A 16,874-nucleotide genomic window follows, 5' to 3' on the forward strand; every position below is an offset into this window, starting at 1 on the left:
GTGATGTTGGCATATAAATGATCTACGGCGACGCATTTAGTGTTCACTAACAAAATAAATTAAAAATCAGCCGTAGATCGCCCAACAGACATCTGTTCCTTTGGCATCAGGTAGAGTAAAACGAAACGTCGAAACTGACTCAAAACCAGGCTAGATGGCATCAGATCAAAATACTTGCATACAGTAGCTTAGACCATATTATTGTTATTATTATATTAAAAGAGTTTACTAAAAATAATTTTGGCAAATCGTCCGTCCGTCCGTTCTACTGGACCACTTTGCTTCATTTTTGTTCTATTCTCTCCTGACGTTCCTGCTTGTCAATCACAAGACATTGATAGGTATCTAAGTTCAGCCAACTTTGAATAATCGTAAAATCAAATCATTAAATGATCACTGCAATCATTGCAGGTGATGGCTTACCCTAACCTCACAATACATTCTGCACTTAGTAGGTTGCTAAGCGACTAACACTTTCATTAATATCCTGATATATGCTTTTTCATCCTTAGTAATGTCATTGCATGCAACCATGTTTGATTACTACCTGTCAAGCCAAAAAGTATAGGTACACTTTCTCTGATCACAGAAGAATATTATTCCTCTTTGATTCTCTAATCTTTCCCATCTTCCGAATATATTCAAAAGATGGTAGAGCGTTAATAATAACTTATATGCTGCTAACAGAAAAAGTCTACGTACAAACAGACCCAATCATGACATACACTTTAGACATTACCTGGGAACACCTATCGAAGGATAACGTAGCTACACTAGAAAGAGTGAAGGCCATGTATTTTAAAAAAAAGTTCTCTGCCCGGCAAAAAATGCTCGTTCGAGGCTAACCTATGAGCTCACAAGACAACCGTTTTATATAGAAGAACTGCGATTGAAAATACCATTGCCTTCTACGACACAATACCAAGCTTTACATCAAATACTTCAGGATCAAAAAGTGAATATATGGATGGATTTTTACCAAACAGACGACATGACAATTCTGACTACGAACTGCGGCTTACTATAACGCGCTTCTTGTTCAATGTCCTATTATTATTATTATTATTATTATTATTATTATTATTATTATTATTATTATTATTATTATTATTATTATTATTATTATTATTATTATTATTATTTGACATCGCCAATTGTAGTTCCCAACCCTATCACTGATTCACAGAATGGATGACGATGATGATGATAGTGACCGATGGTGATGATGATAGCAACCGTTGTCGTTTTAAGGAGCCGGCCCCAAATTCGCCCCTGAGTTCCGAGGCTGACCAAAGTTATCAATTTATTTCTCCGGTAGGCCTATATAGGCTATTGTAGGGTACAATGACTTGATAGAGAAAATCTGTCCTCCAAAACCGAGCGAGTTGGCTGTACGGTTAGGGGCGCGCAGCTGTGAGTTTGCATTCGGTAGATAGTAGGTTCAAACTCCACTGCAGGGCTGAGTGGCTCAGGAGGCTGAGGCGCTATCCATGTGAGACCAACTTGGCAGGTTGAAAGTGCTCAAATACGTCAACCTCGTGTCGGTAGATTTACTGGCACGTAACAGAACTCCTGCGAGACTAAATTCCGACACTTCGATGTCTCTGAAAAGCGTAAAATTAGTTAGCGGGACGTAAAAAGAAATATTATCGAACCACACTGCCGGCTTCCTGAAGATGGTTTTCCGTGGTTTCCCATTTCCATACCAAGCAAATGCTGGGGTTGTGCCTTAATTAGGGCCACGTCCACTTCCTTTCCATTCCTGACCCTTTCCTCTCCCATCGTCGCTATGAGACCTATCTGTGTCGGTGAGACGTAAAATCAATTGTAAAAATCTATCCTCGAAAGCCATCTATAGTTAAATAAAGAACTCTAAAATACAAGTGATATCATATTGAGTAAAATGTAAAGGGACCTTGGCTACGTGATTGATTGACGTTAAAATATGAATATAAAAGAATGAAGCTGAGCAGCTTAGGTGATAAAACGGTGGCTTTCTGAGCCCAAGTTCGCTAGTTTGGTACCAGCTCAGTCCGATTTTATTTAAAGGGGCTGACAGACGCCAGTCTCGTGTTTGTAAATGTACCAGCAGTAAAGGAGCTCCTGCAGGACAAAATTCCGCCACCCTGGCATCTCCGATAACCGTAAAAGTAGTCAGTGGGTGTTAAAATCAATAATAATAATAATAATAATAATAATAATAATAATAATAATAATAATAATAATAATAATGCTTGCTGATGATGCTTATTGTTTAATGGGGCCTAACATCTAGGTCATCGGCCCAATAATAATAATAATAATAATAATAATAATAATAAAGTGAACAAACCGAGCGAGTGGCTGCTTTGCTTCAGTCATTCAGCTGTCGACTTCCAATCGGGAGAGAGTGAGTTTGAACTCCACTGACGGTGGCCCTGAACATTTTTTTTTTCCCTTAATTAAGGCCACGGTCGCCTCCTTCCCGCTCTTATCCTTTTCCCATCCTACGTCTGTCATCATAAGACTTATCTATGTCAGTGCTATGTAAAGCAAACTGTAAGAAAGAAAATGTGAACATGATGACAGACTATAAACGCAAAGCTAAAAGTGAGAGGCACCCTAATGTCTCAGATACTCGAATTACTGTAGACGCTAGAATAAGCGTTAATGGAATGATAATGAAAGGAATAATAAAAAGTAAGAGCCTCCGTGGATCAGAAGGCAGCGCGTCGACCTCTCATCGCTGGATATCGTGGTTCAAATCCCGGTCACTCCATGTGAGACTTGTGCTGGACAAAGCGGAGGCGGGACAGGTTTTTCTCCGGGTACTCCGGTTTTCCCTCTCATCTTTCATTCCAGCAACACTCTCCATTATCATTTCATCGCATCTATCGGTCATTACCAAATCACTTTGGGAGTGGCGACCCCATAGCCTATATATATTCATTAGTTACATCTCTGACCCGGTCAATGACTGGAAAACAGGTTGTAGGTTTTCAGTGAAAAAGGTGTGAAGTAGTGCCTACCCATAGATCGAAATTGTGTCAGATTCAATCATCCGTCATTTGCTCCAACGATCTGTGATCCCCTGGGTTGAAAGGATTTTTTTAATAAGTTATTTTTAGTGAAAGTCTGTTCACCATGAGAGGCAGATAATATGTGTACCAAATGTTACCGGCTGAGAATGCGGCCTAGATAAAAATATGCTTTATGTGTAGTGAGTTTTCTACCAAAATGAATGAAAGCGAATACAGCCGAGCGCCATATGCTAGCAATGTTTAGCAAAATATTTACGGTCTGAGAGTGAAATAATTCTGAAGACTTTATTGGGCGGTCGAGGACGGCCTCACGCCCACATAAACTACGGTCTACGGGCGACAAGTGCGCGGATAGCTTATAACTTAAGAGTCATGTGGGGGGCTCCAACAGACTATTCATATGAGTCCAAATATGGTTTATTTTGAAGAAGTCATACCTGTAGACTGGGGACAGTGCACTAGGTGTTCACAGCTCGGCAGACGGATACGTGTCTCAGGTTATCGTTGGCACAGGAGCGAGCAAGCTTGTGAATGGTTATATCGTATTCATAATAACCACAGTTTTACGTAAAATCTGAACAACAGCAAAGGGGTGTTCCGTTTTAAAAATCCGACTTGCATTGGCCGGGATTCGTACCGCAGCCCACCTTTTTGAAAAGCCAGTTACGAAGTCACTCAAATACCATGTCCCGGTACGGCCAATCGTACTAAATAGCACTTTCCAGCTCATTGAGGAAAGCAATGAAAAACTACCTCAGTCTTCATCTTAGCTAGTAAGCCTCATCATAGTCCGGCCCCGCGGTGTAGGGGGCAACGCGTCCGCCTGTCACGCTGGCTCGATTCCCGGCCAGGTCAGGAGTTTTTAATTGTAAATGATTAATATCCCTGGCCTGGGGACTGGGTATTTGTGTCGTCCTTAATGTTCCTTGCCTCACATTCATCACGTTACACTTCCGCCATTTCCAAATACACGCAGGTTCACAACATATGGTGCAAGGTAGGGGCAAAATATCTCCATAGGTCGACGGCCCGAATAAATAGCTTTTTTTTTTTTTAATCCTCATCATAACTTAGTGCTGTCATCGGTCTATGTGATTTCTCTATAACCTTTGGTGGTGATGTTTGAAGGTAAACAGACATAGTCTACAGGCACATATCCGTCTCGAACACGAGCAGAACTTTACCATTTAAAACTTCTGAAGCCTCGGTTAACTAGTGAATACATTAACAGATGTCGAGATCGAGTTCATTATTGTTCGTAGCTCCTCGAGAGTCCTCACAAGGCGTGTAACATTACCCTAACGAAAATCCATAACGGAAGTCGGAGTATAATTATGGCACACTGACATTCAAGGACGGCGATGGACATTTTTAAATATTCCGCTGGTGTTGCGTACGATAAACTTATTGAAGTAATAATAATAATAATAATAATCGTATGGCCTCAGCTACCGTTTGCAGACATTTCGATTTGACGCCATCTGGCTGTCTGCTCGTCAATTTCGACGTTCCGGCTTACTCTGTCTGCCATCTAGCGGACCTAGAGTAAACCGGATCTCTCTTGTGCGTCTATGGCTGAGATTTAATTAATTTTGTCGGGTAAATACCAAATGTATCACCAGAGATCTTTTACATGCGACATCGTACGACATGGAGTGTCGAATGGACTTTTTTCCGCCCTTCAAAAATCCGACTACCTCTGCCGGGTTTGAACCCGCTATCTTGGGATCCGGAGGCCGACACTTTACCACGGATCCACAGAGGCAGCTACTTATTGAAGTTATTCGCACTGATCGCGGCTAAGACCAAAGATAAATAACAGGAATTTATCCTGCGATCAAAACTCCACCTGTGTTGCTGTTGCAAACGTCATGATAGATCTACGAAGACAGTATTAAAGAACGAAGAACCAAAAATACTGTAATATGACAATGACAATTACATGGCGAGTGACAAGTGGAATCCCCTGTGGGTGGGGGCGGTAGAATAACACCCACGGTATCCCCTGCCTGTCGTAAGAGGCGACTAAAAGGGGCCCCAGGGGCTCTGAACTTTGGAGCGTGGGTTGGCGACCATGGGGCCCTTAGCTGAGTCCTGGCATTTCTTCCACTTACTTGTGCCAGGCTCCTCACTTTCATCTATCATCTCCGACCTCCCTTGGTCAACTCTTGTTCTTTTCCGACCCCGAAGCTATTAGATTTGCGAGGGCTAGGGAGTCTTTCATTTTCACGCCCTTCATGGCTCTTGTCTTTCTTTGACCGATATCTTCATTTTTCGAAGTGTCGGATCCCTCTCTTTTTCCCTCTGATTAGTGTTTAATAGAGGATGGTTGCCTAGTTGTACTTCCTCTTGAAACAACAATCACCACCACCACCACTGACAAGTGGAAGCTTTCCGTAATAGAGAGAATCCGAATGGTTCAGTCCCAGGTAATCAAAGTGTTGTAGCCTTATCTCAACGTAAGCACTCACAGTTAAATGCAAAATAATAATACAGCGATGTAGCCTATCTCTCTCCAAAACACAGGAATTTACTTTCTTATTTTTTATTTTATTTTATTTTTTAACGCCACACTGGGATTTCGATACGACAACGATAGGAAAGAGATAGACTGAGAATACTGCTGCCGTGGTTTCAGTTAGTCTACAGACCCATCCTTTGTCTTGTGTCAAATTAACATCGTATTCAGGGCTGTCGGGGGTGGAATTCGAACCCATCATCTCCCAATTGTAATTATCCAAATGAAATACAAGATTAAGGATTTTATTCTAAAAGTACTAGAACAACATCTAAAACAAGAAGAAATGGCATATTGGAAGAACTTATAACTGTTTGATGTCCTACTCGTTGGATGAATGGTCAGCGTACTGGCCTTCGGTCCAGAGGGTCCCGGGTTCGATTCCCGGCCGGGTCGAGGATTTTAACCTTCATTGGTTAATTCCAGTGGCTCGGGGGCTGGGTGTTTGTGCTGTCCCCAACATCCCTGGAACTCACACACCACACATAACACTATCCTTCACCACATTAACACTCAGTTACCCACTCATGGCAGATGCCGCGCACCCTCATCGGAGGGTCTGCCTTAGAAGGGCTGCACCCTGCTAGAAATAGCCACACGAAATTAAGTTATTACTTCGTGATGCTCCTATAGACTACTACTACTACTAAGGTACCACACACTCTTCTTCTTCTTCTTCTTCGAGTTAGGGCTTTCCCGCGGTGTAGGGTCCGCTCTTCAGTTCGACGAACGCCAATTTAAATGATCATATGCTCCTTTCAGTGACTGCTGAGCAATCTTCATGTCAACAGGTAAGGTGTCTTGCCACCCTTGTCTCGGTCTTCCACGTGGACGCTGGTCATCGACGGTGAAGTACGCATCACGAGCGACCGTACCATTTGTTGCTCTCAGGATACAACATACACAGTCGCCAAATGTATTAGATAATTTGTTATACGGGTAGGTGTATTCCGATCAGTTGGCGAATCATCCGAAGCAGGCTCTATAGAGACTGTTTTTCTGCTTTATTTCCTTTTTTAACTTTTGTACTACTGTACCCGCGTTGATGGGGCACTCACTTATCATGTGGATGTTAAATATTTTTGTCCATTAGCTCTCGCGGCACGCAGCAGTAATGTCATATATCGGGAGATGAGTGCCAGCAGAAAAAAACAAATCACATCACAACAAACAGTAATCAACGTAATTATTGGTTACTGGTCATCAATGTAATGAACTTTCGATATTGTTGGCCTTCACATTTAGTTTTCTTCCGACTCTGTGATACGAGGGCATCCATCGTAAAGGAAGTCCTTCCTCTTTACTCCCTCTTGTCTCATTCGCCAAGCGATCGTCCCTTCACGATTTCTTTCTCATTTTGTTAGTCATCTTCAATTTTTTCTTGTCAATATGGGCTGATGACCACGCAGTTTTCACCTTAAGACAATTACGATAACAACCACAACCATCGCCAGTTAACATGATCGAACAATATTTCCATGTTAGCGATGCTCGGCGTAGTTATCAGCTAAAAGCAACGAACGTTTAAATTCGTGAATATGTCCGTTATCGTAGTCGGTAGGGTAAAAATGTATAAGACATAACTGATCGTAAATTGTATTCTTCATAAAGTTAGTAATGTAGTATTTATTTAGACCTCTCAATCGCCCAAATCTCACGCGTGCAAACTGAGGCGCAGAGGTCCTGTGCTCAGTGTATCGGTCCCACTCTGCTCGGCTCGGACCAACGCTTCGTGTCTAGGCTACTCGGCTAAGCTCGCCTGAATTCGGCTCGGATTTGAAGCGGTACGTAGCAAGTTAGGATGAGGGAGACAGGCGGAGCGAGCGAGACAGGCGTGGGGAAAGAGAGAGACAGCACTATTGCTCCAAATCGAGGAGTGGGGGTCTGCACTCTGGTCAAACAAGCGAAGTCGTCTTTTGCACCGTGCACAGTGCAATGCACTGGTGCATGCACCTTGAGAGGCCCAGATTTAGACGGATGGGTACACCTGAACATTTCGCTGTCCTGATGCATTTAGATGCTGTCAGAAGTTAGCATGGTGATACAGACGGGTTTTAAGTTGGTAAGGGGGTAAGGCAGGAATGTATACTCACTCCTTATCTGTTCAGCTTATATGCTGAGTACATCATGAGAGTAGCTGGAACATATGAGACCATTTGAAGATTTAGGATTAGTGGTCTGAATATAAACAACCTACGTTATACAGACGACACCACTTCGATGGTTGAAAGTAAGAGTGACCTGGAGGCTCTTACATTGAAAGTGAAAGAGCAAAGTGGAAAGTCGGCTGGATCTTGATCATGGCGTTGCAAAAGTTATCTGCACACGGCCACACGCCTCTGCTTTTCGTCTGCAGACAAGAGTCTAGGCACCCACGTGGATGACACCTTCCCCAACTGTAAGTGGTCGTGCACGATCCTCTGCAGGGTGTTTGGACTACTTCCCGTGGCTGCCTCCATTTCCGTAAATGTGATGCATTTGTTCCCTTGGATGACCTGTTCGACCCGGGCAATGTTGGCTGGTGTTGAGACTGTCACATTTCTTCCAGAACTGGTTCCCTTGTGCACGGATGTGCGCCCTGTTTTTCAACCTTCCACCCAGATGTAAATTGTTTTCCGTGACTGCGCTTGTTCTCCACAGACTGCCACTAAGCACCGATGAATTTCTGCAATGATCACGCCTTCTTTCCATAGTAACCAAGTCGTATAGCGCTGTGCATACTGAGGTCAAAATCGTTTAGACATTAGACTTTACCATAGAAGGCTTAACACGTGGATGTGAAATCTGGACCATAAAAATGCGTGACAGGAAGCGCATTGATGCATTTAGGCCATGGTGCTGGAGAAGGATTTTGCGTATACCTCGGACAGCCAAGAAGACAAACCAGTAGCTCATTCAGAACATCAACGGAGGTGTATCTCTTGAGGCATTTGTTACAAGGTTACAGCTATCTGTGAGGCAGTCTGAATCCTTGGAGAAGGCAATCATGCTTCGAATGGTGGAAGAGACTCGAAGTCGAGGACGGTCACAATGAAATGGATAGATATCATCAAACGTGCAATGAATGTGCCCTTGCAAGATCTGAAAGACCTTGTAAACAACAGAAGCCTGTGGAGACACTCCATCCAGGAGTCGATGTCGACTTGATGGCATCTAGTCGAGTATTTTCGATAGAACTATGAATAACATATAATAAAGAATTACGTTTTAGGCCATCACCTAAACTACCATTTTACCCAGCGTGAATAAAATTATTTATAGCCTAGACTGTAGTGCCTTATTCCCCAATATTACATAGCCTACCGAGTTTCACTACATTTTGTTCAGCCATTTTCTCATGATGCACGTACATATATACAGACAGAGACAGGCATAACGGAAAATTAAAAATTGTATCTCCATCTTACTGTGAACTCGACCGATACATACACATCATTCTTCTTTTTAATTCTGAGCAATGTACAGACAAATAGGTTTCGTTAAATGCTGCTAATTATTATTTTCACTGCTACTGCACACTTCTGATATTCAGATCCAAATTTCACAAGTGAGAAGTTGACAAAGAGAACAAACCGAAGAAAACGACCAGAATAACTTAGACCGAAGAGAGAAAAGAAACCCTGAAGAAAGGATGAAATAAATATACGCTAAGCAGAAAGGCAGGTGAACAAACATGTCTAAGAACTTTGTGTAGACCTAAATGGGCTCATATTCACAGCTAATCTTCTTTCTTCTTAGACCGCTTTTCCCACACATGTGGGGTCGCGGGTGCGAATGGTGTCGCACATGTGGATTTGCCCTGTTTTACGGCCGTATACCCTTCCTGACGCCAACCAACACTATGTGCACTATCGCGTATTTCTGTGGTGGTTGGTAGTGTGGTGTGTTGTCTGAATATGAAGAATTAATCAAACGCGATTAAAATTCCCGACCCGGCCGAGAATCAAACCGAAACCTTCTGAACCGAAGGCCTCAATGCTGACCATTCAGCCAAAGAGTTGTATTCGCAACTATATGATTTTTCACGAGAGTTTAATCCTGATGTAAACAAATAGGCGGAGCACCTTGGCTTTGCACGTGGACATAGACGTAGTTGATTGGAGAAGCAACCGTCGCACTCACTCGACTGTATGCGAGCTCGAAGAAGAGCAGTACGTCGCATTAATTTAATTTTATCTTAGTTTATTACATTTAGATAGTCTGAAAGAGTACCCAATCAAATTATAATATGGTTGTCATATATACCGGTATATATCTATATGTTTTTTAAAAATAAAACAGTGATTAAATAACGAGATATGAAGGCAGAAGGCGTGGTGTAATGCAGGAAGTCTTCTCATAGTGAGGGAAAGTCCCAAACTGTACAGGGTTGAGATAAGGTGTTGCATCTTGCAGCAGCTGTCAGTGTCAGTATTCATAGCGAGAGAAATGGAGCAAGAGGTAGGACCATCCCGAATAGTGAAACACAAAAGAGGAAAACCGCTCAGAAGTGACCATAGGCAGTGCGTTGTGCTTTTTTTTTTAATAAAATAAGTGAACAGAATCCAGGTTTAGCAGTAAAAGAGGTAGAGAAACTAAGTGCAGAGTTGTGTGGTGTGTCGGCTAGTTCGGTTCATAACATGCGGACAGAGTTTAGAAAGACAGGGAAATTAACAACGTCGGGAAAGGAACGTAAACGACCTCAAAGAATCGAGAAGTACGACGATATCGTCAAAAGTGGTATTAGAACGAAAATTCATGATTTTTTATTCTTTTCGGAATGAACCACCTACTTTACGCAAAGTATTAGACAGTGTGAATAAAGATAAAACTTTACCCATCTTCAGTTTAACTACATTGTACAGACTTTTGAAGGACATAGGGTTCCAGTTTGTTAAATGTTAAAGGAGAACGTAAACCTTTGTTAATGGATAGGGAGGCTATTGTATTGTCTTTTTGAGTTGTTTCTTTTCGATAGATGTTGTTACAGAATTATCAACAGTTCCGTCTGACATGTCCAATCATGCTATATGCTCTATCATGATAGGAACTCTACAAGATAAGAGATATACATTTCAATTCGAAAGTTGGTATTCTATTAGGTTACAGTCTACCGGGCGGACATTTCAAACAGCTGTCCAAAGATAAACTTTCCTACGCGTGTAATTTTGTGTTCTAGCCTACGATAGCTTTCTTTAATATTCAGAAATGAATAAATAAATAAATAACGTAGGCCTTAATCTTCAGCAGTAGATGTCCCTTCAAACCCCTCCGTTTAGTTTCACACAGCTCAAAAACTGTTCCTCGTCTATTTTAGGTCATATGCGCAGCACTGTATGTCCGAACACGAGACATTGACGGGGCGGAGGTCGATACTACACGCTCAGCGAATCACAACTCTTTCTTTGGCTGAGGCGTGGACATGCCTTGTTTACATCAGGATTAAACTCTCGTGAAAAATCATATAGTAATAATAATAATAATAATAATAATAATAATAATAATAATAATAATAATAATAATAATAATAATAATAATAATAAAGATACTGTCCACTCCAGAATTTGAAGAAACAACAGGTAACCTTTAGAACCAGACACTTGACTTCCACATCCAGATCTATATGAACTAATGTGGCTTAATTTCACCTTACAACTACAGTTTACACACTCGTTTTAGCAATACCCCACTTTTCATTTTCTCATTAATATTTTGTTTTTACTATGGCCACCCAGTGCCCTGTTACCAGCGCAGTGTCGAAATAGGCCTACTGCCATAGTTTGATGGACTCTCGATCAACTAATCAACACGAGGGGTTTGTGGTCAACCCTACCTGCCGGGTCGTTCCGCCCAGTGAATCCAACCCCCGGTCGTTCCCACACTGCCACTCCAGACCTAACCTGGTTTACTCAACGCACTAATTCTTGTTATTTGGCATCTTGGCTGTTTTCAAAACCGAAAGTGATACGAACAAGAAGAGAAAGCCATTCATGAATTATTGATGAATTTGGGATGAAGAGAGACATAAGAACAGATGGAACAGCTAAGTTATCCCAAATAACGGCGAAGTGATCAATTTTAAATTGCAGTTTCGGTCCTCCTACCAGCCATCCTCAAATTAGGGACTGTGAGAAATGAATCGTTTAAGAATCAAAATATTATATTCCTTTATAGTGGGCGGGGTGACTCGGTGGCATAACTGTTGGTGTCTCACTAAAGCAGCTCTATTCCTGGTGCCAGCTAAATGACTGGAAGTGATTACTATGATTCCGCTTCTTACTAGGGTTGAGACAAAAAGTCTGTGTCTCATCACTCCACGCCAGGTTCAAATATTGATAGTTACATGAGAAATGTGTGCGGTAAATTTGAAGACAGAAGATTTTCTACAGTTTTTCCGGTTTTCTTGCCACTTCAGTTCAAAAACACTACATTATCATTTATTTACCATCTCCCCGAAAGTCGGATGGCTGTTATTTAAGCTGGGCTGAGTGACTCCGACGGTTGAGGCACTGGCCTTCTGAACCCAATTCAGTAGGTTCGATCCTCGCTCAGTCCGCTGGTATTTGAAGGTGTTCAAATACGTCAGCCTCGTGTTGATAGATTTACTGGCACGTAAAAAACTCCTGCGGGACTAAATTCCGTCACCTCATTGTCTCCAAAAACCGTAAAATTAGTTATTGGGACGTAAAGCCATTATTATTATTATTATTATTATTATTATTATTATTATTATTATTATTATTATTATTATTATTATTATTATTATTATTATTATTATTATTATTTAAGGTAAAAAGTGAGAAACTAATGTTTGATCTCAATGGTGCCGTTGATGAGTCATCGGCCAGCTCTTCCCGAGATAGCGTGTTTGAACCTGACGGAAGTCGATGGCATTTGGGAGTGTACCTACTGCAAGTGCAATAAATCCGCGTCGTTGGTGTCGAGCACGATGAAGAGTTTCTGAATCCAGGTTGGTGGTTTCAATCCTGACTCAGTCCAGTGGAATTTGAAGGTACTAAAGTACGTCAGCCTCCACTTAAAGAATCCCCTACGGAGCAAAATTTCCGCCGATCGGAGTATCTAAAAACCGCGCAGTTAGTCAGTGGAACATTAGTCTTTACTTCCGTAGGATAAATTTCCGACACTCTGGCGTCTATTAAAATATACTAGGTTTCTTTCTTCAGATATTACAAATTATTTTTACAGGCTGTTACCGAGCGAGTGGCTGCATGGTTTGGGTCACGTTGCTGTCAGCTTGCATTAGGGAGATTGCGGGTTCGAACCCCACAGTCAGCAGACCTGTAGATGGTTTCCGTAGTTTCTAATTTTCAAACCAGTTAAATGCTGGGGCCACGGTCGCTTCCTTTCCAGTACTAGTTCTTTCCTATCCCATCATTGCCATAAAACTTATCTGTGTCGCTGCAACATAAAACAAATAATAATAATAATAAATTGCGACTGCTTGGCTGAGGCGGTAAAGGCGTTCTCGATTAACCGGGAAGGGCGTGAGTTCGATTCCCCGTCAGGATGTTCAAAAATGTAATAAACGTGATTTCCACGTGCATATACTCCTGAGGTTAACACAGCCCACATTTGAAATGAGTACCAGGTCAATTCCTGGGGGCAAAGGTGGCCAGACGTAGATACAACCATTCTAACCCAAGTGCCGAGGATAAGGATAGCGGAAGTCTTTATCTTCCACCCCTCCAAAGGCCTTCATGACCTAGCCGTACTTGTATTGATACGCAGATCAAATTATTTATTTTTAATGGAAATTGCTGTCACGAATAAAACTGAGGGAAGATCGAGAAACATACTCAATAAAGTAATAAATCCATTTTACAACCTGTATTATCATTCTGTTATCGAGTCCTCAAATCGGCTTAAGCTGTCATACAACGGGCATGTGGACAATGAAATTGTGTGTTAACGAAGTTTCTCACCGAGCCAGGTGATCTCACACAGGCCTATCATTCTGCCAAGTTCACTAAAAGTTGTGCACCAGCTGACCCTACAAGTAACTCCATTCATCACAAGGACTGGTTACAAACTCAGAAGAAGAAGAAGAAGAAGAAGAAGAAGAAGAAGAAGAAGAAGAAGAAGAAGAAGATTGAGAAACGCAGCCTGGGTGGCTTATACAGGTGCACAAGGACATAGCATAAGTGAGTGTCAAGGAGCAAGAGATACAGGACAGTACAACATTTAGGAAAAAGTTTGCGGGAATCAGAGATGCACCCGGGAGGCCACTGTCCAAGCCACGGAACATCTCGGCGGAAGAGCGAGAAAGGAGAAGCCGAAGACTGAAGGATCTTCGACGAGAGTGCAAAGAGAAGGACATTAGTCTGCAGGGCAGGTAGATTGTGTAAACATGGCCCGCAGATGGCCGTATCAATGAATGAATGATAATAATAATAACAATAATAATAATAATAATAATAATAATAATCTCCGGAAAATGTATAGCCCCACGAGAGAAAATGGAATGTGGATTAAGAGGAGAACAGAGGACCTCTACTCATTAACTGACAGGTTCACTAATGCCGTACGCATGAGACGCCTGAAATTCTATGGCCATATCTATAGAATGGACAGCTACAGACTCACCAAAAGATTATTAAAAATTATCAACTCAAGGAAGGTCAAAATAAACTGGCTAGAAGAAACTAAGGCGGACCTCCAAGAAATGAATATCACGGACGACATCATAGAGGATCGTGGAGCCTTTAGTACAATAGTAACCAAACACAAATTCGTGGAGAAACCTAAAACGAAAACTGATAGGAAGTGGTCCCCAGAATGCAAGATGCAACAAAGTGCATCCATGAAGAGATTTTGGGAAGAGAAGAGGTGAAAACCATCAGACCAACGAACAAGTTCAAACGCGCTCTTTGAATGGGCATAACGAAGAAATAATAATAATAATAATAATAATAATAATAATAATAATAATAATAATAATAATAATAATAATAATAATAATAATAATAATAATAATAATAATAATAATAATCATCATCATAATAATAATAATAATAATAATACCTCCCTTTCTCCCACATCCTGATGGGGTCACAGGTACGAACTGTGTACCACATGTAGTAAGAAGAAGAAGAAGAATGTATTTTGTTCAACTCTTATCAGTCGAATGGGTCTAGCTGAGTACATTACTGGTAGGCTTATCTATTTTTCTGTACAAGCATGGGTGTGTTGCTATCTATTCTTAAATCTAAGAAGTTTCTGAACTACTGCATTCTCAGACATATCGAACACTTTGCATGATGAAATGAAAATGAAATGTTGTATGGCTTTTAGTGCCGGGAGTGTCCGGGGACAAGTTCGGCTCGCCAGATGCAGGTCTTTTGATTTGACTCCCGTAGGTGACCTGCGCGTCGTAATGAGGACGAAATGATGATGAAGACGACACATACACCCAGCCCCCGTGTCAGCGAAATTAACCAATTATGGTTAAAATTCCCGACCCTGCCGAGAATCGAACCCGATACCCCTGTGACCAATATTATTATTATGTCCGCCTCTGTGGTGTAGTGGTTAGCGTGATTAGCTGCCAACCCCGGAGGTCCGGGTTCGATTCCCGGCTCTGCCACGAAATTTGAAAAGTGGTACGAGGGCTGGAACGGGGTCCACTCAGCCTCGGGAGGTCAACTGAGTAGAGGTGGGTTCGATTCCCACCTCAGCCATCCTGGAAGTGGTTTTCCGTGGTTTCCCACTTCTCCTCCAGGTGAATGCCGGGATGGTACCTAACTTAAGGCCACGGCCGCTTCCTTCCCTCTTCCTTGCCTATCCCATCCGATCTTCCCATCCCCCCCACAAGGCCCCTGTTCAGAATAGCAGGTTGAGGCCGCCTGGGCGAGGTACTGGTCATTCTCCCCAGTTGTATCCCACGACCAAGAGTCTGAAGCTCCAGGACACTGCCCTTGAGGCGGTAGAGGTGGGATCCCTCGCTGAGTGCGATGGAAAATCCGAACCTGGAGTGTAAACAGATGATGATGATGATGATGATGATTATTATTATTATTATTATTATTATTATTATTATTATTATTATTATTATTATTATTATTATTATTATTATTATTATTATTACCGGCTCCATGACTAAATGGTTAGCGCACTAGCCTTTGGTTCAAGGGGCCCCTTGTTCGATTCTCGGCCGGGTCGGGGATTTTAACCTAATCGGTTAATTCCACTGACCTAGGGACTAGGTGTGCTTTTATTTTATTTTTATTTTTATTTTTTTATTTTTTTGCTATTTGCTTTACGTCGGACCGACACAGGTAGGTCTTATGGCGACGATGGGACAGGAAAGGCCTAGGAATACGAAGGAAGCGGCCGTGGCCTGATGTGAAAACGGGAAACCATGGAAAACTATCTTCAGGTCTGCCGACAGTGGGATTCAAACCCACTATCTCCCGGGTGCGAGCTCACAGCTGCGCGCTCCTAACCGCACGGCCAACTCGCCCGGTAGTAGGTGTAAATTATGTGTTGCCTTTAACATTAGAAATCATCTTAGGTAGCGCTTCATCCTCACATACATGCAGGTCACTTTTAGACCGTCTACTAGAAAAGGAGCTGCACCAGACCTCTCCGGGGGCCAGGCGCCTTTTTATTTCTTCTTCTTCTTCTTCTTCTTCTTCTGCGTCCTCTTCTTCTTATTATTATTATTATTATTACCGGCTCCATGACTAAATGGTTAGCGCACTAGCCTTTGATTCAAGGGGCCCCTTGTTCGATTCTCGGCCGGGTCGGGGATTTTAACCGTAATTGGTTAATTCCACTGACCTGGGGACTAGGTGTGAATTATGTGCTGTCTTTAACATTAGAAATCATCTTAGATAGGGCCTCATCCTCACAGACAAGCAGGTCACCTATAGACCGTCTATTAAAAAAAAGACCTGCACCTGACCTCTCCGGACGCGATGCGCTTTTTATGTTATTATTATTATTATTATTATTATTATTATTATTATTATTATTAAAATAACAGGAACAACTAGGAAATATCCCTAACCTCCTTGTACGTCATCCACCAATACTCGACTCTGAAAAAGGAGTAACGAGACAGATGTCGTACATGTCTTAATACGACAATGAAAATAACTTAATAAGTATAGCTGAGTACAGGTGAGTGGGGTAGGGACCACAACAAGCATCAAATTTGACAGAGATCTAATATAGTTGGAGATGAGAGATGTGCGTTCCCCCGCCGGCAGTTCCCACCACATTTGGCCCCGCCCGCATGCCTGGCGTGCCTGAGCAGGTACAGCACGGTACGGCACGGCATACACACCTGTTGTATGGCTGACCTCGTAACAGCTTAGCTCTCACACTTCGGCACT

The 16,874-nt window shown here is 42.1% G+C and overlaps 1 protein-coding gene across 1 annotated transcript in view; it reads right to left on the minus strand.

Annotated features, from left to right (window-relative positions):
- drm (drumstick) overlaps window positions 1-16,874 on the minus strand; it is a 195,008-nt gene that overhangs the window by 57,348 nt on the left and 120,786 nt on the right. The gene's annotated exons all lie outside the window — the stretch shown is intronic.

Source organism: Anabrus simplex, chromosome 1 (assembly GCF_040414725.1).
Source record: "Anabrus simplex isolate iqAnaSimp1 chromosome 1, ASM4041472v1, whole genome shotgun sequence".
NCBI classification, from domain to species: domain Eukaryota; kingdom Metazoa; phylum Arthropoda; class Insecta; order Orthoptera; family Tettigoniidae; genus Anabrus; species Anabrus simplex.